At 38.3% G+C, this 22,868-nt stretch overlaps 1 protein-coding gene across 24 annotated transcripts in view; it reads left to right on the top strand.

Annotated features, from left to right (window-relative positions):
* The window catches only part of LOC129373213 (receptor-type tyrosine-protein phosphatase delta), a 414,675-nt gene that overhangs the window by 112,542 nt on the left and 279,265 nt on the right, over nucleotides 1-22,868 (top strand). For all 24 annotated transcript variants that reach the window (XM_055051024.1, XM_055051021.1, XM_055051022.1 and 21 more), the window contains one exon: nucleotides 4,913-4,936. The gene's annotated coding sequence lies outside the window, so the exon portion shown is untranslated. The remainder of the gene's footprint in view (nucleotides 1-4,912; nucleotides 4,937-22,868) is intronic.

Below are 22,868 nucleotides of genomic sequence, written 5' to 3'. Positions count from 1 at the left end.
ATTTATCTGCTCTAAGCATTTATTCAGTGATTGGATGGGTTCAGAGTCACCTGGTGACATCGTAATGTAGAGCTGTGTGTCATCCGCATAGTTGTGGTAGCTAATATTATTTCCTGTTATGACCTGAGCTAGTGGGAGAATATAAATATTAAATAAGAGGGGTCCTAGGATTGAACCTTGGGGTACCCCACATGTGACCTTTGACCTCTTTGATGAGAAGTTTCCAATTGAAACAAAGAAATCCCTGCTCTTTATGTAGGATTCAAACCAGTCGAGCACCGAACCAGAGAGTCCAATCCAACTTTCAAGTCGATTCAGTAATATGTCATGGTCGACAGTGTCAAAAGCTGGACTGAGGTCCAACAGAACCAGCACCGTGGTTCTGCCACAGTCCGTATTTATATGAATATCATTGAATACTTTTACGAGGGCAGTCTCCGTGCTGTGGTGAGCACGAAAACCAGACTGGAAAGTGTCAAAGCAGTTGGTCATCATGAGGAAACTATTTAATTGTTTACACACAGTTTTTTCAATAACTTTGCTGATGAATGGGAGGTTTGAGATTGGCCTGTAATTCTGCAATAGTGATTTGTCCAGGTTGTTCTTTTTTAACAGTGGTTTGATGACTGCTGTTTTCAAGGCCTGGGGAAAAACACCTGATGTAAGCGATGAGTTTACGATTTGGATCAGATCAGTAGCAATAACAGGCAGGACTTTCTTAAAGAAATGTGTGGGAAGGACATCCAGACAGCAGGAGCTTGAACTTAATTGACTTATAATTTCTTCTAGAGTTTTATAATTAAGTAGTTGAAAATGGGTCATGTTTTCTGTATTTGTTTTGTTTTGGTACAGCAATGGTTCTGGCTTTGAAGTTGATGTGCAGATTAATCCTCTGATTTTTTGGATTTTCTCTGAAAAGAAATCAGAAAACTTATTACAGGCAACATTAGATTGGAATTCAGGTGGAAACGTCACAGGAGGGTTTGTGAGCCTGTCAACTGTTGCAAATAAAGTTCGAGCATTATTGATGTTTTTGTTTATGACATCTGCAAAGAAAGCCTCCCTTCCATGTTTTAGTGTTAAGTGATAGTTACGTAGTTTTTCTTTGTAGATGTCGTGATGAACGTGAAGTTGAGTTTTACGCCATTGTCGTTCTGCCCTGCGACAGAGTTGTCTTGCAGACCGAACTATTTGTGCATTTCTCCATGGAGATTTCTTTCTACCAGTCAAAACCTTTACTTTAATTGGGGCAATGGAATCAATGATATATGAAACTTTAGACTGAAAATCATCTACCAACTGATCTACATCATTACAGCTTAAGGGTGAGGAGGAAGAGTAGATTTGATTAAATGTTTCTGCTGTGTTTTCTGTGAAAGAACGTTTTGTGACAGTAGCTGTTTGTCCAAGTGGGTCAAAGAATAAAGAACCTTCAAAGATAACAGCGAAGTGATCCGACAGGGCGACATCAATTACAGAGACATTGGAAATATTCACACCCTTACTGATAACCAGGTCCAGTGTGTGTCCTTGAGTGTGTGTTGCTTGTTTAACATGCCATACTTACATGTAAACCGTTAGGCTTCTTGAAATGACAGACATAAGAATTAGTCAAACTTGTGAGGGTGAACAGTTGTCTTAATTACTTCACTGATTTCTTCAGAGTTAATGTCATAGAAGGAATCTGTGTATTTGAGTTGTTGCCTTAAAAAGAACATTCTTAGGTGTTCCTTCATTTATCTCAAAGGTGGTAAATTAAGGAGAAGCTTACAAAGCCATAAGATTATGTGGGGTTTCACATGTCTTTTAAAGGCACATTAATCTTGGTGCATTAAATTTGAAGACAGTAAGCCTTAGAAAATAAATCCCTAAAATAAATATCTCAATAATCATCATTAAATATATATCGTGCTTGAAGTTATTTCTGACATAAGGAGAAAACCTTCAATCTGATTTGATGTTAAACAAGTCATTGTGATAACTATACACTTATCCCAATATCATGTTCAGGGCTTGGTCAAAATTGTTTTGGGGCTTCAGAAGAATTTGACGTGGGCAAGACAAAGAATAGCATCAAAAGAAAATGAGGTTGATTAGCAGTGCTTGTTACAAACTAATAGTGTTATCCAGGAAATGGGGAATATCATTATTCTGACCAGGATGTTGATCTGTTATGTCGTGAGTCATGAGACTGTTACACAGCAATAGTCTTGAGTCTTAAGTCTTCAGTTTTTAAAAAAAAAAACTGACTGATAACAGATTCTACTTGCCCACAGTATCACCATCCACAACAACCCTGAAAATTTTTGGTTTATGAGTTATGGCAACATTTATTTTTTTTAGAACAAATAAAATAGCTTTTAATTGAAGGGAATTATGCCTTGGGTTGGCTCTGATAATGTTTTCCTAGCCTTAGCTAACAAGAGTTCAAAAATGTTTTTAAAGGACAAATTGCACTGTGTTCCTAAAACATGAACTAATGGTTGAACTAAGCAATTAATGGTTGAATAAAAATAATCTGTGCATGAACAGTAACTTGCCCACTTTGTCACAACGCACAAGCTTTTTGTAATCCCCAATACCACTACCACTGACCACTGTAAACATCCCATAAATCCTTCTTGTCAGTTCAGACAAGACCGTACAAAGAACAGACTTCTCAGTTTTCTTTCTTTCTTTTTTGGGTGGGGGGTGGAGTTTTTGAAGTTTCCTGCTGTGCTGTGGGTTCTTCCCAGCATAACTAAGACGCTGAAAGCAGCTTATCTGCTTAAAACAGGAAACGGAGAACGGGCGGCGGGTGGGGGGGAAAAAAAAGGTGTCTGAGTCCTGTGTCTGTTTCCCGGTTCACAGAGAGGGCTTATTGAAGGAACTTGTTTCTCTCACTAGAGTCTCTCTCCACCAACCCCAGTCGTCTAATACATTTAGGCCCCCACTTCCTCCATTGGTTTTGATAGGCCAGGCGTCCAAATTTCCTCCGCAGGACTCAGGAAAAATCAATAATCCTCAGTTGAGTGCAGAAGGAAAACCCTCTATTAACAAGACAATGTGATTGGAGCAATAGGAGTGTGAACTGGGCTATGGGCATGGTAGTTATTCTGCCTTCTACATATGAATGCTGTTGAATTTGAGCATTATCATTCTTCCTGAGTCAGGATTGTGGCACCAAGTATTACTTTTAAAAATGGTACTTCCTCCTGATTATCTTCTTTCCATTGGACCTTTCCCTTTGGATGGTGTTCTTGCAAACAAGCCAAATGCTAATGTCATTGAAACCCCAGGTGCTTCTCGTGGCTTTTGAAGTTTGACATCAGTCCCTGCTACCTTCCTCCCTTGGGCCCAATTTTCCCTCCATGAAGCTTCAAGGTCCTCAGCTGAGCTCTCTGTTTAGCAACAACAGCCGCACAACAGTGTGAATGTGTGTCAGACAGAATGGTAATGAGTATCCGTGAGACCCAACCCCGATCTTTCCCCCTCCTTTCCGTCTGAAAATAGATTTGTTCCTACATGCAAAACGGATATTGTAATCACATTTTCTTGTCCCTGATCCACCTGGGGATTTGTACCGTGCACACCAAAAATGTAAATGAATGCAGCGAGATAGACATCACTGGTGATAAATCACATTACCTCCAAATTCTGCTTAGAAACACAACCAGACTGCACTGTAAGCAACACTGATGGTAGTATATTAACTCACCAGTTAGCTATTTCCTTCACTGTACATCTTGTTCTATGTAATTTATTCTATTTTTTTGGTTTGCTTTATTGTTTATTTACAAGACAGCAGTGTTGTGCTTTTGGGAGAAAATGGACAGAAAGGAGACCAGTGCTGTAAAAGGGCAATAGAATAAATTTAGATTTCAACAATCAGAAATTTTACCAGTTTTTACTGCAATAACAAATTCTCTTTAGAAATTATTAACAAGAGATTAAAAATGCAACTGAATGAACATTGACATGTTTATAGTAAACTAAAAGTATGATTTGCTATATTTCATAAAATAAATGCAACTCTTGTATTTGTATCGGTAATCCCTGTTTTATTGTATCCTTGACCTTGGGTACAAATATGCCCTTCTTTAAAACAGGAAATGCTGCTAAAGTGAGGCAAATGTAAATTGAGCTTCCAATATGCAAGAAATAAGCTCCTCATCTTGCTCAGATGGACAGTCGGAGCAATGACCAAATAACTTGAAACAACTGGAATACTACTCGTCCTCATAAAATTTTCAGTAAATTATAGAAGTGATTACCATGTTGCTGTGACTTAATTAACACATTGCCAAAGGGACTATTCTTGGCCAGCTAGTTATTCTCTTGTTGTGGCACTGTGGAGTTTTTGTGGGGCACATAGTCAAGGAGTTTATTGCGCCTTTGGTTCTGTGAATTGAATGTCCGCAGTTAGACTAACAAGCTTTGGGAGAAGCAGGAAAACCAAGCACACAGGGTGAGATAATAAATTATCTTGGAGACTTACGGGAGAAGGAGCATTTGTTTGAGCACATTTGTTTGCTCAGTGTGGTTATATAACACTGTGAAGAAAAAAAAAGACTTACCAGTAATAGATGAGGTTCCTGCTTGCGCCATTTTTACCTCCACCCTTAAAATGTTGAAACAGCGACAAATATTAATGCAAGTTGGACAAACATAGGATCCTCAAGGGAAACTATCTAAGATGTTTCTTATCCTCCTCCTTGTCACCCCCCTTCTGACAGGGATTGTTCCTAACCCCAAGTCTGTACAATGCTAGCAGACCATCATTTTTCAACGGAACTTGTGACAACCTCCTCCTGCATTAAAGTTTGGCTTTCTATATGTTGTAATTTGCTGACATTTCTTTTTTCTTTCTCTTTCTCTCCTTCTTATCCCCACTGCCCAACCCTCCTTTGTTCCACCAACACCACGCTCACAGATGTTACCAACTTTTCCACACTAGGTAAGTAATTTTATTTTCCATAGCACAGTCCTCCAGAGTGAGTTGTCTTGTTATTTTGGGAGTGACGTGAATGCATAAATACGGCAGAGATTTACACAGGAGTTGGAGCTGAAGCGACTCAGATATGCTGCTGTTTGCCTGGTTAAGATATTCGGTTTTCTGCCATCTTCAGCTGTCCTAGTCCCTGCCTTTGCCCCCCACATGTGAGAATACACATTTTGAGCTGTGTACCTTCAATTTGAATTGTATTCAAATGAGAATCAAATCGCCCAGATGGTTCAAAGAACACGTCAGCAATGTTGACTTAAACAGGCATGGTGTTTGTTTTCACACTGTGGAGAGTGGGCGGAAGTTTAAACCCAATCGTACCATTCACAATGTACACATCATCAAACCCATAGAATATACGACAATGTTCGTATGAGAGCTGTATAATATATTTAATTGGATTTGGAATTGCAGTCAATGTATAAAATATCGCAATCGCAAAAGACTGTTTGAATGTAGTATCTTGGTAGGTGTTTGCACTCTGCATGTCGAAAACAGACTAGAGAGTCCAAACTCATCCAAAGACTGAAATACAAAACCTCACAATGGGGCAAATATGTTGATAATGGAGAAGAACATGAGTAGCATGAAAATTGTAATCACAATGGATATTATCATCTTTCTACTTTGTAGAAATATTGCTCTCATACTGCCATCCATTCAAATGTTTTGTATATTACATAGTGCTATAAAGTAATGAACCTCTTAGAGATTTCTTCTATTTCAGTGAAGTTTCAAATAAGCGGTGTTGATGTACAAAGTAAATCCAGATTTTGAAATGACAATTTAATTTTTGAAGGGAACCAAGCTATTAAAATATTTTTTTTTTAGCATTTTAACTATATTAACAACAGTTTTGGAATAATTTTAGTTTCACCAACCAAAACAAGACCTTGTTACTGCCAGATGTGTAAAAATTATTTGTATAGCACATTTCAGGATCAAGGCAGTTCAAGGTGCTTTACATCATAAAATCACAAAAATACAAAAGTCATAGAAACACAGTCAACAATTGAAGCATTGCATTGTCATTGAATTTCAAAATGTTGATTGTTTCATTAATGATGTTTCCAGTGTCCAGGGTTGTTGGTTTGTGTGTGAGCTGGTTCTCAATATGGACTGGCTAGTGGAGGATTGGCGGGCGGACAATTGGAAATTCTTAGTAATTTCCAATTGGCTTTCTGTATGAGCTTGATATTTCCAGCCATGAATGGAAGTTGTCTGAGGTTGTATCTCAAAAAGGTTTTAACAGCGACTTAATTCAATAAATGACGGCCCAGATCAAAATGTTTGCTTTTTTTTTTTTTAAATCGAATTAATATTTTCAGGTTTCTTGATTAAGATCCATTATGGACTGTAGCTGCTCATCCTGAAAAGGTTGTCAGTCAATCACAGGCCCAAGATTGACAGACCACTGTCCCACTCATTATACGAAGTGTGCTCAGAAGGACCTTCTCAGTCAACAATGACGCTACAGTACAAGCTATTTTATTATGTGGCCATCTTTGAGAATATTGCCTGAAATTGAGATGGAAGATTTTAGAAATCCAGTGATTCTACGGTGCAGCCCAAATAGTTTACCTTAGTGGTTCTGTTTTTCCAGCTCTCTTCTTCTTTCCCATTTATGGTCACCTCTTTTTTTAAACCTTAAAAGAATAAAGTGTCTTGGATTGTTATAAACCATGTTGCTTTCATTGAGAACAACCGCCTTCATTTTTGCTGAATTGTAAACTTGAACAAAAATTGTTGTAGAAATGAATTAGATCTGTCTTCTCAGTTTTGGGGGGTGAGGGAAAACAAAAAAACAACAAAAGCCTGCTGAGGATAAAATGTATAAAAGGAGTTTTAGTTTAGAGGAAAAAAAAACATTCCTGTCAGAAAAAAATCATCTGGATTACAACTAAGAGGCTAAGAAGCACATGAGCTCACAAAAGCACAAGAGCGAGGCCACAGGAGGATGACGGTCACCCTTGGTTTTATCTGAGACAGATGACAGCAAAGCCTGTATTGGAGCAAACACTCCTGCACTTAGATCAGATGATCAGCAGGGAGACGGATCTGCAGATGGACGGAGGTTGTTTCTTAAAGGGCAGAACACACTGGGGGTGAATGATGCAAGAGGAAAAAAACAACACACCTCCTTTAATTTATGTTTACCCACCCTAAACTCTGGTGGCTGCAGCAGACTGCAGCTCTGTGGAATGGCCTTCAGATTCTTCTTGGCTTAATGTGGTATCGCCTTTGTGCAAATATAACAGGCCACTCCTAATTTAATTTTCTTTCTAATATGAAACCTTTTTTCTTTTACTCTTCTTTAACAATCATGACAGATTTTAATTATTTTTTCTAGCCTGTAAAAGCTGTTCACATTCCCCACCTCACCCAGCTGGACCACTGTCAGCCTCCAGCTGCTGCAATTTCTGCTATGAGTATGAGGTAATCCTTCTCTAACAAAGCGCATATGCCTGCTATTGTTTAAAAGATTTGATTAGCGCCTTTTTGACTAAAGTGAGGAAGCACATGCATTGACATGTGCTGACAGAATCAGGGGAATGGAGTCTTAAGCAATTAAAAAAAAGAGGGTGAATTAATCCCTGGGGCCAGATACAGAAATATGAATATAAACAAAATATTGTTCTGACTTTTAATACATACATGTAAAATACAGATAATACACAATCTGTTACTTTGTCACAAATTCTAGTGCCTTTTAGTGGAAACGTGTAGTAAAAATACCAACATGGGGATTTCTGAAAATCATTTGTTGAACCGGATTTTGTTTCGGGGCGTCATGTAAAGGGGGAGGTACACTAAGGAATGCTACACAATTAATTTCCTTCTTTTTCACTACAATGCAGTACTTTTTCAATAATTCTACATGACTCAAAACTAAATGGCAGTTTAGCAGAGGATGATGTTCTGACTGTTGTTGATGCTTCTGGACCAACAAGATAACTGAAAAACTCATCATTTTACTTATTTTGGTCACGCTCTCCTGCGCTTGCTGGAATCCATACTTTGATGCATTTTCTTGCTCACTTGACTCAAAAAGACCCTAATCGCGGCTTCTTCTTCACAGTAGTAGACATCTGCGCTTTGTTGTGGAAAGATTACATCACACTCAAAGCAGAAATTACAGCTGCAGTAACCTTAGAAGGCTAACAGTGGTCCGTCTGAGTTAGATGGAATATGTGAAACCGAAAGGGAGTGCAGCATCCTTTGTTTTCTCAGAGTGTTTTCAGAAATGCTCAGCGGGTGGCAGGAGAGGGATAGAGGTTAACGGCATGAGTGAATCCACGGTAGCGGGTTGTCGCAACAGGACATGCGGAGCACCAGTGGTTCTTAGCATCTGCTCATGGGAAAAATCAATTGCCTAATTTCCAAGGTGCACCTGGTGGATTTTGCATGAAAAAGAAAAAAATTATAAAAATGTGCTACATCTCCAGTGCTTCTTTTTCTCTTTCTCTCTCTGAGAGCATCCAGATAACTCTTATTGTGTAATTGAAAACTCAGTGCCATGCCACTACAACCAGAACAATTTGGCCAGTTGGTGAAGCATCTGCGAGCAGTTCTGGATCTGGCTCCACTCTTTTGAGGCAGGCGCTGGCAAGCTGATTAAAAAAAAAAAAAAAAAAAAAGTCGGAAAAAAAAAAAAAGAACACCCCTGGCTAGCAGAGAATAATAAGTACCCATGGGAAGCTGCCAGATGGACATTTACTGTGAGCCTAGCTGGAGAGGGAGGAATCTGTCAAACATCACACCGGGCATCTGTGGGGGGGCAGCGCAAGTTCACGTCCACTACAGTGTGTCAGATGAGAGAAGGACTCTTTGTCGAGACTAAAAGCTGTTGGATTTTTTTTTTTTTTAAATATCACATCTACTTGATGCATTTACCTGCTTTTCAAGGTCAGCAATTCGCATTGCATTAAAGCACAGCAGTTAGAGTGAGAGCTTTAAATAATGTCCCGATAATGGATGCTGGAAAGATGTTTATCGCCTTTTTCCTCCCTGGACTCAAATGTTAGCCCAGTTTCCTGGCAGTCGCTGGCTGTTAATCAACACTTTACTTAATTTAAAGCTAGATTCAGCTGTGCCGCTCACAGGTGCTTCTCAGTAAATCGGACGATCATGGCAAACTTTTAATTCAGAGTAACTCTACAAAACATAAAGATGTATTTCAGGTGTAATGTTAATTTCCATCATTTTATGATGATGCAACTAATAAAACCCCAAAATTTAATTTCTCAGAAAATGGAAAAAAAAAAAAAAATCTGCAATATGTGCGACTCCCTTCAATATATAAAACAAAACTTGAAATCATCTCAGCTGGAGCAGGACCAGCCATCCATTGTCTATACCTGCTTCTGACTGGAGAGTCACTGTGAGACTGGCTCCTATCTGCAGTAGTTATTGGATAAGAGCTGGGATGCATGCTGGATTAGTCACCAGTTCTTCACAGGGCAAAGGAACACCACTTTACTGGAATCCCAATTTCCACTTCTTGAAGGCCAGCTTATTGAAGTTAATATACTAGACTCAAATAGTTACGGCTCAAGAGGGAATTAAGCCATTTGGTTCAGATGTGTAGGGCTATATATGCATTGGAATGCAGCAGTATTTTGTTGTCAAGGACTGTAGTTTGAAACCCTGGCCTTTCTATTCAGTGGGGTGCCTGTCGACATACAGGAGGGATAAGCCACAAAGGTTCATTGCTGAAGAAGCTGGCTGTCCGAGTGTTGTGTCCAAGTATATAATTGGAAAGCTGAAGTGTGGAAAAAGTGTGGTAGAAATAGGTTCAAAAGCAGTCTTGAGAGGATTGTGAAGGAAAGTCCATTCAAAATACCAGTCGGTAAGGTTACATTTCAGTATTAAAAATCTTTTTTTTTTCCTTCTCTTTTTGTGCGTGTTAAGCAATACTTGTCGGAGACGCTGTAGCGTCTTTTCTTTTTTGGGGTCATCGGCCATCAAACATCAAAATGGACAGAAATACAAAATTATTACCTTTAACTTATGAAGATACAGTGTCTGTTGTGGTGGAAGTGCCTGCCAAAAACAAAAAGTATCCTCTACCTCAAATAATTATTGTGTCTTTTTGACTTCTAGGAAAGACGTCCAGTCTATATATGTATTTTACCCCCTCTTGTTAAAAAGCTATAGGCGAGGAATTACAATTGCCTTATTATGCCGACGGAGGCTCGAGGGTTTTTGAGAACGAACGAGAGAATAGGAGCACAAAGAGTTCATTTCAGCATTGTCAGCAGTGAAATAGGAGCTCGTTTCTCTTAGACAAGCTGTGCACCTGTTATGATTGCATTATGTCTGGCAGTCCTCCCTTCAAACAGGAATTGAGCCACACTTGATCAGTGATATGACACTGGCAGAGAGGAGAGGAGAGTGATCGCTGGCTGCTTAGTTAAGCATTGTGCCGTTGATGTCTAAAAGTAGATCTGTGCTTGATAAAAGGCCAGGCTGGATGGAGTCCAAAACGCTGAGGGCTTTGTAATCTTGCATAGTGGATTCCTCTGAAACGTTCTTGCCTTCCCTCAGAGGTTAAGAACAATATTCTCCATGGATAATGCAGCACTTTTTAAGTCTCCATTTGGGCTTTCTCATGCAAAACTACATTCAAAATATAAGAGAATAAATAAGATCACAGTGTTAAATTTTTAATCATTCCAGTTTGCGTATCTCGGCTGTTCTGCTATTCACTAAAAGAATCCATAATTCAAAGATAATGTAGCAATGACCTCGTGTTTGCAGTTGGCATAAGATTTCTTGCAGCCATATCCCAAAATTATTAAAGTTTAACCATAAAGAGTTCTGTGGTCGGTTTTTAATGTCTTCCCTCATTCCCCACACTCGGCTCGGAGGGGAGTTAAAAAGGGCTTTGAATGATGGCACTTTAGTGTGACTTGCATATATTTCTAGGGAATGAGACTTGAATGACACATCTTCAAATCTTCACTTTTACAGTCATCTTGAGAAAAAAACACTCTTACAGTCATCTTTAGAAAAAAAAAATGAAGTCATCCGTTGCTTGTTTTTTGGTTTTCTAGGTGTTAGGACTTTTGCTGAAGAAGGTGGATTTTAACCCAATGGTGACCTATTTATGGTTTTCTGGGAGAGATTTAGTCTCCCGTTAAATAAAAATATGTTTCTTATCTTGGTCTCATCTGACCAAAATAGTGTAACTCTATTTTTTGAGAGTCACACTTGCAAGGCCATTACCTTCCTGTGGAATTGCTTGAGTCTCTTCTCCCTACAGTGCTTTGTCTGGGATTTGTCTCATTGAGCTAGATTTCTTAGGTTGTATTTCATCCTGGCCAATCGGCAAACAACGGAGAAGAATCTGCTTTTTGTTGTTGTTGTCCAACAGTATGATGATATACCTTTGCAAAGAAGCGCTGCATGCTTCCCTTTTATAATATCAAAACATCACAATGATACACACCACAAACTCAAAACGGCAAGAAAATTCAAAATAATAAAAGTGCACAGAGCACCAAGACATTGTTCAGTGTAAAAAGGGCTACAGTAACATATTTTGAATGGCAGCCTTGTTGTGAAACATAATGCCTTTTCAAAGGTTAATTATGTGGTCCTTGATTTCATAGAAACCAAAGTTTATTTGTCCAACAGGATTTATAGGTAAGGTAACATGAAGTGTTTCCAGAAAAAAAAATAACATCAATGTAACACCTCCCTTAGCAAAGAAGAGTAAAATTTGTTTGGATTGTTCATTTACATTGTGAACCCCCTTGTTGACCATGGTGGTAGAAATGTCCGGTCGAGAAGATGAAGTTACTACAGAAATCTGATTACAATTAGCTTCTGAGCATATGCAAGAGGTATTTCACCATTGTTTTTGCTAAAAAATAGTGAATCTTTTTTTTTTTTATCATGGTGGTGTTTTTATCAAGATTAATTTACTAAAAGATTTTTTTTTATCTTTTTTTTTTTTTTTTTTTGCACAAGTGAAGTTCCATGCCAAGCCCATACAGATGCTGTGACAATACATACACAACATTAGCTTGCGCAAACTGAGGTTTGGTTGACCCACTGCATTCAGGTGACAGGGGGTTGTTTTAGCAAACAGATGGCTTATCTTTAATTTTAGCAGCAACGGCGTCAACTACCAAAGCTCTATAGGTTTAGCCTGGGAGTGTTGCATTCATCAGCAACTAACGGCATATGGCGGTGGCACATTAAGGTGTCACTTGCTCTTTTTCCCTGGTTTATTTGTTGTTGTACGAACTGTGCAGAAGCCAAGCATTAGATGCTCACTTCACAGGACAAAGTGTGTTTATTTGTTTGGTTGGGTGTTGGGCACTCAGCTTTAGATCCTATGCTTTCTGTTTGATCAGCTTTTCAAAGGGCTGCGGTAATTTATTTGCTTATTTATTAATTATGATAGTGAGAGTTAGCTTAGACCCTGGCCTGCAACCACATATATGCCCATTATTTTTGGCATTTGCTGCTATTTTACTACTTTTTCAAAGTTGTTTGAAGTTTTGGTTAAGCTTATTTATGTTTAATTGGGAGACAAGTGGAAAGGCAATTTATAAAACTGTTTCTGTGTGAGGAAGGGTGTTATTTTTCCTGTTTGTCAAACTGAAAAAGTCTAGCACTGGCATTGGTCCCTGTGAACATTGGAAGAAGAAGCCTTATTAACAGATGTTCCACATGTCTTATAGTTATTACTGACCTAGATGTCAATTAATGTCTTCATTCTGATTTTTGACTAGCTCAGATTTAATATCTGTTCAGTTTGATATTAAATCTGAGGATCAAATTGACTTAAAATGCCTTGAAAAAGTACCCCTTTCCCATCTAGCTTTGTCACATTACAGCCACAAACTTTAACGTCTTATTGTGGAATTGTATGATTAAAAATAAAAACTTTTTTACCTTTTCTTCTTTTATTCATAGAAATCTGTAAAGTTTCTGTACATACACTTCAGTAATGGAGATTATGTCATAGGAGATACTGTAAAAGAAAAAACACACCTATCCTCCGGCATGCATAAAAAAAAAGTAAAAATAAACAGTTTGTACACTTCTGTGTCTGGGAAACAAAAAGCCTAGTTGTACCAGTTGTCTGCACTTTTTAACACCATGCCTAAAGGTTAGCCCTTATTTTAGAGTCACTGTTGTTCAGGAAGGAATTAATACTCTCTAATCACCTCCAGTGCTTTTTCAGTTTATTCCTCCTTGCTCGCTTTCTGTTTTGACACCCCTTTTATTCTCTCACTAAACCTCTTCTTGTGATATGCCACAGCATGCATTCTTCTGAAAAAAAAAACCTTCAGCTTCTCCCCACTTCCTTATAATTATTCAAGCTCTCTCTAATAAGCAGCATTAATTAGCCTGCTCTTCAAAAAATATAACTTTCCATTTTGTCTTCAGAGTTTGGTCATTAAGTGAACAAAAGCAGTCAAATGGCTGACACAATAGGCTGAGCTGATTGAGTGTGCAGCCACAATAAAACCTGGCTGGGGAACAATCAGAGGGTCCTGCATATTTTATAGCATATTGTTTGTGTGTTTTTATGGACTAGATGGTTTGAGATTGTTACTTTCAGCTTTCTGTAAAAAAAAAAAAAGAAAAAAAAGTGCTTTTTCCTAAGTTAAAATTAGGCTGATTATTTTTAGGAGATATAAAATTATTTCAAGATTAAACTGCATATCTGCAACTTAGCCCTCATGTTCTTCCTGTAGATATTTTTCTATCCCCTAATTTTCTTGATTCTCTGTATTAGAAGAGAACATTTTAGGTCAGAATTAATCCAGGGTTTGTTGTTGGATAAACACTGTACCTTCCATCACCACACCACGACAAACATTTACAAACAAAAGTTTAGTTTGTCTCATGGAAATTCCCGGTTTTACCCATGGTGACATATCTTTACGTGGATGAAGGGAAAATGAACTCCAACAAGGAAGCAAGAACAACTATTGTAAATTACATAGTCAAAATCCAAATTAAAGACATGGAAGTATATTCTAGACAAATTAAACCATTGGATAATACAACCATGGTGTTAAGCAAAGATGTGAAATGCAACAAGCTATGCAAACTATGGTAACATCATCCTTGAAACACACAGAAAAACTCCATGGAGAGACCAGGCTCTTGCTGTGGGAAAAACCCCAGCACACATCACAGTGGTAGACTGCACCAAGCCCCGACAGTCAGTCACCTTCTCTACATAAATATCAAGTTGTAGGCCAGAAGTGAACCAAACGTCAGCTGACCCAATCAGAATAAACATCAAGGGCATTGGAAATTAGATTTCGGAAAGTTTTCAAAGCATCTGCAGCCTGAACATTCATGTCACATTTTATCAGATTGCATCAGAAATATTCTGCAGAAGCAGCCAGACATAGTAAATCCAGACATAAACAATGGCTACAGTAAGCAGTGAAGACCCTTCACTTTCTTCCCCCCCCCCCTCAGTTTCCTTCATAGTTTTATGACGATACCATCACCTTCCAACAACTTGAAAATCGATCAGTAGATGGTGGCATCCATTATTACTTAAGTAAACAGTGCACTCCGGTATGGCATCTATATTCTTCTTCTGTACTGGATATCGCGTTGGGGTTGTAAACCGTTCAGACAGGAGTCTAACTGCGGTTACATTTTATTAGTAGCATGAACAACTTTGCAAAAAATAAACTTATTTTAGCAAAACTTTGGAATTGCGCTGTAAGACTTGCTGTGTATATGTAGCAGTAGAGTTGATAAATACCAATTTCTTCTCGATTGTTATGCTTTGTTGAGTGGTGACAAGATATTGTAACTGCCCTGCATTTGTCTCATTCAATGTAAAGTAAGCAATTGAATCAGTGTGCCTATGAATGGGCCTGTTTGAATATACTATGGACATTATTTTAAAGTCAGAGTTTATATTAAATGCTCTGGCAAAAAGGTACTGAAGTTATTATGGTAGCTTAAATCTTGTGGTCTCCTTTGAGAGGGCCTCAGGCCCAAGTGGGCTGGCTCATCCTTCGTCTGTTTTGGCAGAACATTTGAGAGCGATGAAGACCACTGGACAGATTCCACAGCCTTGCCTCTCAGAAGGTTGAATGTCAGAGGTTGCTGGGTGGACAACCCATCTGCCGCTCTGGCACTGCCGTATACAGTGCAGACCGAATGCTTGAAATGAGAGAGAGAAAGGGGGATATTTGGTGAGAATCTAAGTAGAGACAGACTGTGGACGTGGCTTGCTCAGTTGTACTCGCTTAAACTGGGCATTATTGCATCCCAATAGAGGCTGGCACTGTCAATGATCAGCACAAACATGTCTAATGTCTTCACTGTAGGTTTGCATGTCTGTAGGCTATATGGTCTTATGCCACAAATTGCACCTAGAAGCTGGGCTCCAATAGTAGCCATGACTGAATTAACGTCCAACATTTGTCACACTTTTGCTATCTGCATAAATTATGTGATAGTAAAACAAGAAAAATCAAATATAAAGCTAAGAGCACTGCAACAATGGAAACAGTAGGGCCTTTGGCGTTAATCTCTGAATATCTTCCATGTTTTTCTTCCTTAAGTTACCTCTTCCATTGCAGTGAAAGTCACTGCACCACAGTCAATAGAGGCAAAGATTGGATCTGCAGAGGATTCGCTGTGTTTACCCTGCAGAGCTCTCAGTACACAGAAAGCTGCTTCTCGATGTCCCGGTACAACAACACACACTCTTTCTTGACCGACACCAAAGTGGAAACTTGTGTTAATTAGTCTATTGTGGCCTGACTTTGTGAATCCAGGTTGATAAATAGAGGGGTGGATGTGTCCTCAAACATTGCTTGGTGCAGACGGAGACTTTGGGGCTTATGGGAAATTGGAACCAAGAGTAGTTTTATTGTTTTATTTGTGTTTTGACATGCAACTGACATTCGTTCAGGTCAAATGCACTGCCACAAAGTGAAACCTCGGAAGATACTGCTTCCTAGGTTAGTTTTATCTCAGCAGATTTATGAGTTTAACATTTGCCATATAAGAAAGACATTTTTTTTCTTACAGATTTCTATATTTTTCTGTAATTTTTATGATTACATTGAATAATGGAGAGCTTGTATTATTTACTACAAGAGAAAACCAAAACATTTGACTTCTATTACAAAAAAGGCATGTTTTTTGGAGGATCATAAATATAGTTTTGAATTATTTTAACTTCTTTTTTGGAACAGGAACTGCAAACCTATTTTCCCTCTCAACCACATTGGGATCTTTTTTTGGGGGGGACGAAGTGAAGCCATTGCTCGTGTCAGAGCAACATGACACTTATTATTCCTTTTTCTATCTTGTTTGCCCCTCTCACCTCTCACCACACCTGTGGAAGAAGTGATAAAATAACACTAAAGTTAAAGTTATCATTATCCAAAAAATGTTAATTACAACTTGGAGACAGTTGGGATTGTAGTGACTGAATGGGGACACATTAAAACACTGAATCTGATTCAGTTGAGCATAATTAACAAAAATAAGTCTTCCTTTTTATGTACATTGTGGACCACTAAATACACATGTCCCATTACTAGCTTAGATGGTAACAGCATAATATGTTTGAGTGTCAAACATGCAGAAATCAATCAATGATGATAATGAAAAACAATGCCTATAAATAGATTGGCACAAGTTTAAGTTCTGAGGATCATTATCCCCGTAAGGATTGGCAATCACATTAGCATCCATCATGGCCTGAGGATCATCAGTCATTTTCTGGCTGAAACACATTCTGGCTGGAGGCTGAACCCCTTGAAACAGGAACACTCCCTCTGTTTGATCGTTTATTTTTCTCCACAGTTTTAATCCTCGAGGAAAAAAAGTCTATCCCATGACCCTAGTCAGCAAGAGATTCAATTTAAATGGGAAAACTCATTTTATTAAACATAAATGTTCTACAAAAATGTGTATTTTTTTGGAGAAATTTGCATAGAAAATTATTGCTATTCTGCTACATCTTTAGTATAATTGCAAAGTGAAAGAAATGCATCCCATGCTTATGTCCTTAAAGGATATGAATAAGTTCAAATTGCCCAGAGGTCCGTCTGCATTACTTATTCATGTATGCAGACTTATGGAAATAGCATTTTAGTGCATGTGCTTATGATTCACAACAATTAACCACCTGATTGGACAAGACATCCAGCATCTAATGCAGACAATGCAAAGACTGAATGCAATCTAAGGGGAATCACTTATTTACAGTCCTTTGCTAATTCAGATGTAAACATTACACTCAGGTTCATATTGCTACTACCAACTACAATGTTAAAATTGTAGAGAGTGAGCCAATCCAGTGGCTTATCTGGTAGTGTGTTGATAAAAACCTAATATCTAAACTAAATTGAAAATAAACTAAGATAAAAAGGATGATTCATTATTCATAAGCACAAAATGACAGTCAATACCCTATCAATCAGTGTGGAATTTTAATTTACCCATAATGACACAACATTAAGTGAACCTGATTGATAGTTTTTACACATGGGAGGACACAATTATCTTCCACACAAGCTTCACGTGCCGGCACACGTCAGTATGTGCGCAACTTGCCGAGGATTCACACTCTGCCTTTCCACTGTGTTATTATCTCATTCTCCGTGGTCTCATTTTTCACAAAGCCCCAGGGGTGTGTGGGGGACAGTCAGGGTTGAGCTCACACAAGCCCTGACTCTGGAGCCGACTGCCAGCGAAGGTCTGTGTTAATACCAAGAGCAACACTGCCAGGAGGGACAGAGACGAGAAAATTGAGAAAAACCCAGATGATCCTGCAAAATGGTCTGTTGCCAAACAATGCGACAGCATAAAAGCAGCTCTTAGACTGTTACTGCAGTTTATAGGTATGACAGGAGTTTAAAAAAAAACATTTCAATAGTGGAGATGTGTTGGTTTACGTTTTTGTGATCATAAAACAAAAATAGTATCTTTGAGCATAAGTTGTTCACTAAGACCATTTGATTTTAGAGATGTTTTTTGGCCTTCGATGTTCATTCAATAGTTTACCTGGTGTTGCTCTACCGAAGTGGTAAAGGGGCAAGAATTCCTCACCAAACTCAAAGAGTCTCCAAACATACATTTTGGGTGGAAAATCTGGGAGTGTTCCCATGAAATTTTCTTCATGTCATAAAAACACAGAACTGCCCATCTTTTACATCTTACTTTTTTATATTAACATCTTCTCCTAAACAGTAAAATTTCAATCCAATGGTTCATTGTTTAGATTTTGTTCTCAAACCAAAGCAGTGGAAAGCTACATGTATAAAGTGGATCCCAGATAATTTCAGATAATTTGTCAGTATTTCAATTCAAAAATGTATTTATTATAGATTTATTATGTTGCCCTTCTGGGGACCTGTCCAGAGCATAGCCTGACTCTCATCCGATGACCACTGGAGATGGGCAGCAACTCCCCTCGAGGTCCTACAAGGATAGATAATGTTAGATAATGGAGAGATGGATTTAGTATGCCACCCAGCTTCTGCGGCTTCTTTACATCCATTTTATGACTAGATATAAAGAGGCAGTAGTTCAGAAAGTATAAGTTCATTAAGCGACTTGGTAACAGCAACTTTTAAAGTAAATCTGCCCTGTTAACCTGTAATGATGTATGTCCAGTATAGGGAATATTCTGGTTGAACTTTCACTTATCAATAAAGCCAATCTACAGTTGCTCCACAGGTCTTAGTTTCTAGTCAGTACCACAATGTGAAGAGTCTCCAAAATCCAGCCATCTAGAAAGCAGCGCTCTACACCAAGCTCTACTAAGATCCCATATTTGAGACTGAATCCTACCAGAGCTTGGAGCTAACTTCAACCATTTGTATTTGGGTCATAATTCATATCTTATAGACGCTGGTGAAGGTCGAAACTGTAAATTGAGGGCTCATTCGATTGAGAATTTTCTTGATCATGACAGATTGGATCAGTACTCACAGTACATCAGTCCAAATCCATCTGTCCATCTCATGTTTCATTCTACTATCACCCACGAGCACGACATCAATATACTTTTTTGGTAGAGAGTCATCTTCAATCTGGATCAGTCCCCAGCCTCATAACTTTATCACTAGTCCAGACTTTTAATGTTTAAAATGAGGCATGAATACATTGCAAAATGCTATGAAAAGCACCACAAGGCTGACTTGATCACGACACGAACACGGTTAGTTGCTACCGGTTTAATGAAGTAGCATGCATTTTTTAGCACAGCTTTTCACGTGTCATAACAAACCCAACTACCAAGTCATGGACCAATCAGCAAATGTGTAAGGGATGTTGCGCTTGAGGCATGTGTGAGGTTATCTGTTGACAACTTCAGACATGATTAGTGTCAGATCATTGACATAATTTAGTGCGATGCCGCCGACATGGGCCAACTGCTACTGTCGGCACTCAGGCATCACCATCACATCTCAGGGTTGCTATTTGAGGGCACAGTAAGTAAAAAGAAGCATTTGAAAAGCGAACTTCAATGCACACATCTTTGTTCCTCTGTTGTTTTGAAGCAAAGCTTCTCAATCACACAAAAAGATGTTCGGACAGAGAAATTGTACCTACAAGGCCATACCCTCAAATGAGATGTGAAATCCCTTTCTTGCTGTTTGTAAAAGAAACTGAGCGACTTCACAGAAATTTAGAAGTTGCTTTTAACTTGTGCAGAAACACTGGTGGTTTACCGTTGTCTAAAGCACACAACAAAAAAACCTGAAGAGTAAAATTAGCTACATGGATGACACCCACTTTTATTGCCAGTATTATACTGAATAATACATTTCCCTTTGGAAAGCATATCATAAACCAGAACAACTTTACTTCTCCCACATCTGTTGTTAGTAAAAAGTCTTTTCCAACACCTTCACTAGAAAAGTAATTGCAGCTTCTATAAATTTAGAGTGGTGAATGACGCCCCTTGAACCTGTGATGAACACTAATTAACAACCTTTCAGCTAGAGAACGTGGCAGTTTTTTGTCTGCTTGCATGTTGCATCCCCGTGTTGTTGATGCAGTGCCGGGTAGCATGTAAGATTCGGGGAAAAAAGGGGCTTTTTTTTAGTGCTTCTGCTAGGATGCTTTCCGCACCTTGTTGTAAGTGTAAACTTGTTTATTCTCACACATTTTTTCATGACATGCTGTATGGTTTCATTCTCTGGAGTTTCACCTGGTGAAGCTCAAAAAGCTAAACAGATCAGAAGAACATGGGGAAATAAAAAGATGACCCGGGACTCAATTGTTTCAAAGAATATATTTTAGCTACATTGAGTGATTAGTCATTCCTCTGTCAGTTAATTTGATTTTGTTTCAATGGCGCTTAGAATATGGAATTTCTATTGTTTGGGGAAATATTTGTGCTCATTTTAAGGTTGATGGTACCATCGTCCTTTATAAAATTGGAACGCTCATATGTTTACCTCTCCGTTGCATCATCTCTTCTTTAAACAAGCATTTCAGAGTTAAAAAGACCAATTTTTTAAATATTCTTATTTAAACGAGGGCTTTTTCTATGCTACAGGACCTTTTTTGTGTTTTTCGTTATATAATTTGTGGGGTTATTTGCAAATGTACTAACTTTGACTCTTCATAATAAGCCTTGCTCTTACAAAGCACACATAATGTGGCGTGGTTTATTATTACCGGTAGCACGCTGTAATAATGTGCAATGATGAACTGTGACCAAATCTACATAATTCACACCATTATAAAGAGCAACTCACCAAATTTTAATCAACTCAATTTTCCCTTTATCTGGAGGGCTGAAGGCAAACAGCCAGCAGACTTTCAAGCACAGACTTCACATCTCTGCTCAACATCTGTGTGCAAAATCCCTGCACTGCATTTCTAAGGCTTGTGAAGAGTCTCAAAGGTGTATAATTCACAGAGAAATGGGGCTTACCACCACAGCCCCTCTTCCAACCCTCACTTTAAAAGGTGCCTGCTCTCCTGTTCTGACTGCTTACCTGTGTGCTTTTTATCCTGCCCTCTTTGACTGAGTTTTACAAGTTTTCTCCACTTCATGCCTTCTTCATCCACTCCATATTTTGCTTTTTTATGCTGTAGTTCTTGAACCTCAAACTGTGCTATCGTAAAACATCAGATTACATCATTATTATGCAATGGCTAAATTCATGGTTGGAATGAAAAAAAGCACTCAAATTGCTCAAACTCTATCAACAAGATAGAGAATAAAAGCATCCCACAATCAAATAGATGGGTGGAACAAACACCAGCTATTAATGTTTAATGTGTAATTGAATGTTCTACATGACCTGACTTGTTTACCGTGATAATTGATGACTCCGATTTACAATTTGCTTGAAATGCAACACTTGATGCAGACAGACCAGACAGACAGATAGACAGAGAGGGGAGAGGCAGAGAGTAAGTTGGCGTCGGTCCACTGCAACTTTTATATTAAACATGGTCCTGAAGTGTTTGAGTTACTGAAATGCTCAGAACTATGTTATTATCCTCTTTTATTCCTCATTGATGCTACTTATCCTTAACAAGATGCTTGGAAAAACACTGTTGGACCATTCAGAACACAGAAACTGATATAAAATGCTAGGATTATGCCCTATACTCAGACATTCTTTATTTTGTTTTGTATAGGGGAGGTGTGTAAAGATAGTTATGGTTGTTAATGCACACAACTGTTGTGAAGAAGTGAGAACATGATGCAGTTTCTTTGCAGTCAACAAAAGACTCTATATCACCCCGCAAATTCCTCTAGGCTTCAGAGAAAAATCTTAATACTGTTGAAAATTTTAAGAGATGGTGTTTTGTAAAAGGTTGTTGGTAATTTAGTTTCTTCACAATCATAATTTCGGAAGATTGTTTTCCAATGTTTTTTAGGCAAAGAGCTGTCTGCCTCAACCAGAAAAAAACCTTGCCAGGGCCTAGGGGTATTACCGTTTCGTAGATGGAAATACAACACAAACAGAGTGATAAATATGTTAAAAAAATAGAGCATAATTAATTTTTGAGCATATTTATTCAGTATAATCCAATGAAGATAAGCACAATACAAATTGGTGAAGTTTGAAATATGGATTAAAACACTTGGCTTTAAGCATGCACTTCCCGTGGCTCTTTCTGCAGAAAATTAGCAATGAAAATCTCCATTTAGAAAAATTTAAATATACTTACTAACGAAGGCGATGTACTGTATAGTTCCAGTTTGTGCTGAGGTTCAGAACAATGTTTAATTGTAATGAATAATGTAAAGCTTACTTTATTGATTCCGAGACATAACTATCTCTGCACACCTCCCCTATACTAGTCTACAGGTGTTCAATGTATGAATCCTTTCTGTCTTCAATTCAGTAACAGAACTTGGTGATTCAAAAAGAAAAAAAAAAAGAATCCAAAGTTATGCTTCTTTGAGGCCACTGCTTTAGGTGAAGTGAAGTCTATATTAAACTCTAGCAAGCAGATAGTTTTTGTTCATTACAGTAGAATGGTTAAAGAATATTTTATGAGCTAGCTAAGAATTGTAGCACAAAATGTGCTGTTTAAATTATTTTTGACAGTTTTATCCATACGCCTCCCTTTGTTTCCTCCTCACTACCTCATTATTATAAGCTATCAATAATCAATGTGAGTCTGGAGCCAAATGCTGGCCACCTGTAACAGTGTTTACAATGACTGGACATTAGCCAAGCTTTGATCAACACACAAAAGCACTTGGGGATGCTCCCTCGTGCCTCTGCAGATTTTTCCACCCGGTGGAGAACCTTCTCTTGCCCTCCTTTCTCTTCTGTTCACATTGACTCCTTAACCGCGGTTGTCGCTTGCAGTCATTTACATTCCCCCACCCCAACTGGTTTGGAGTCAGTTTGAACTTAAAAGCATGTTTAAACTGATGAATAGC

The sequence above is a fragment of the Poeciliopsis prolifica genome, unplaced genomic scaffold (assembly GCF_027474105.1).
Source record: "Poeciliopsis prolifica strain line A6 unplaced genomic scaffold, Auburn_PproV2 SCAFFOLD032, whole genome shotgun sequence".
Lineage (NCBI taxonomy): Eukaryota > Metazoa > Chordata > Actinopteri > Cyprinodontiformes > Poeciliidae > Poeciliopsis > Poeciliopsis prolifica.
This window is presented reverse-complemented; position numbering and strand designations above follow the sequence as displayed.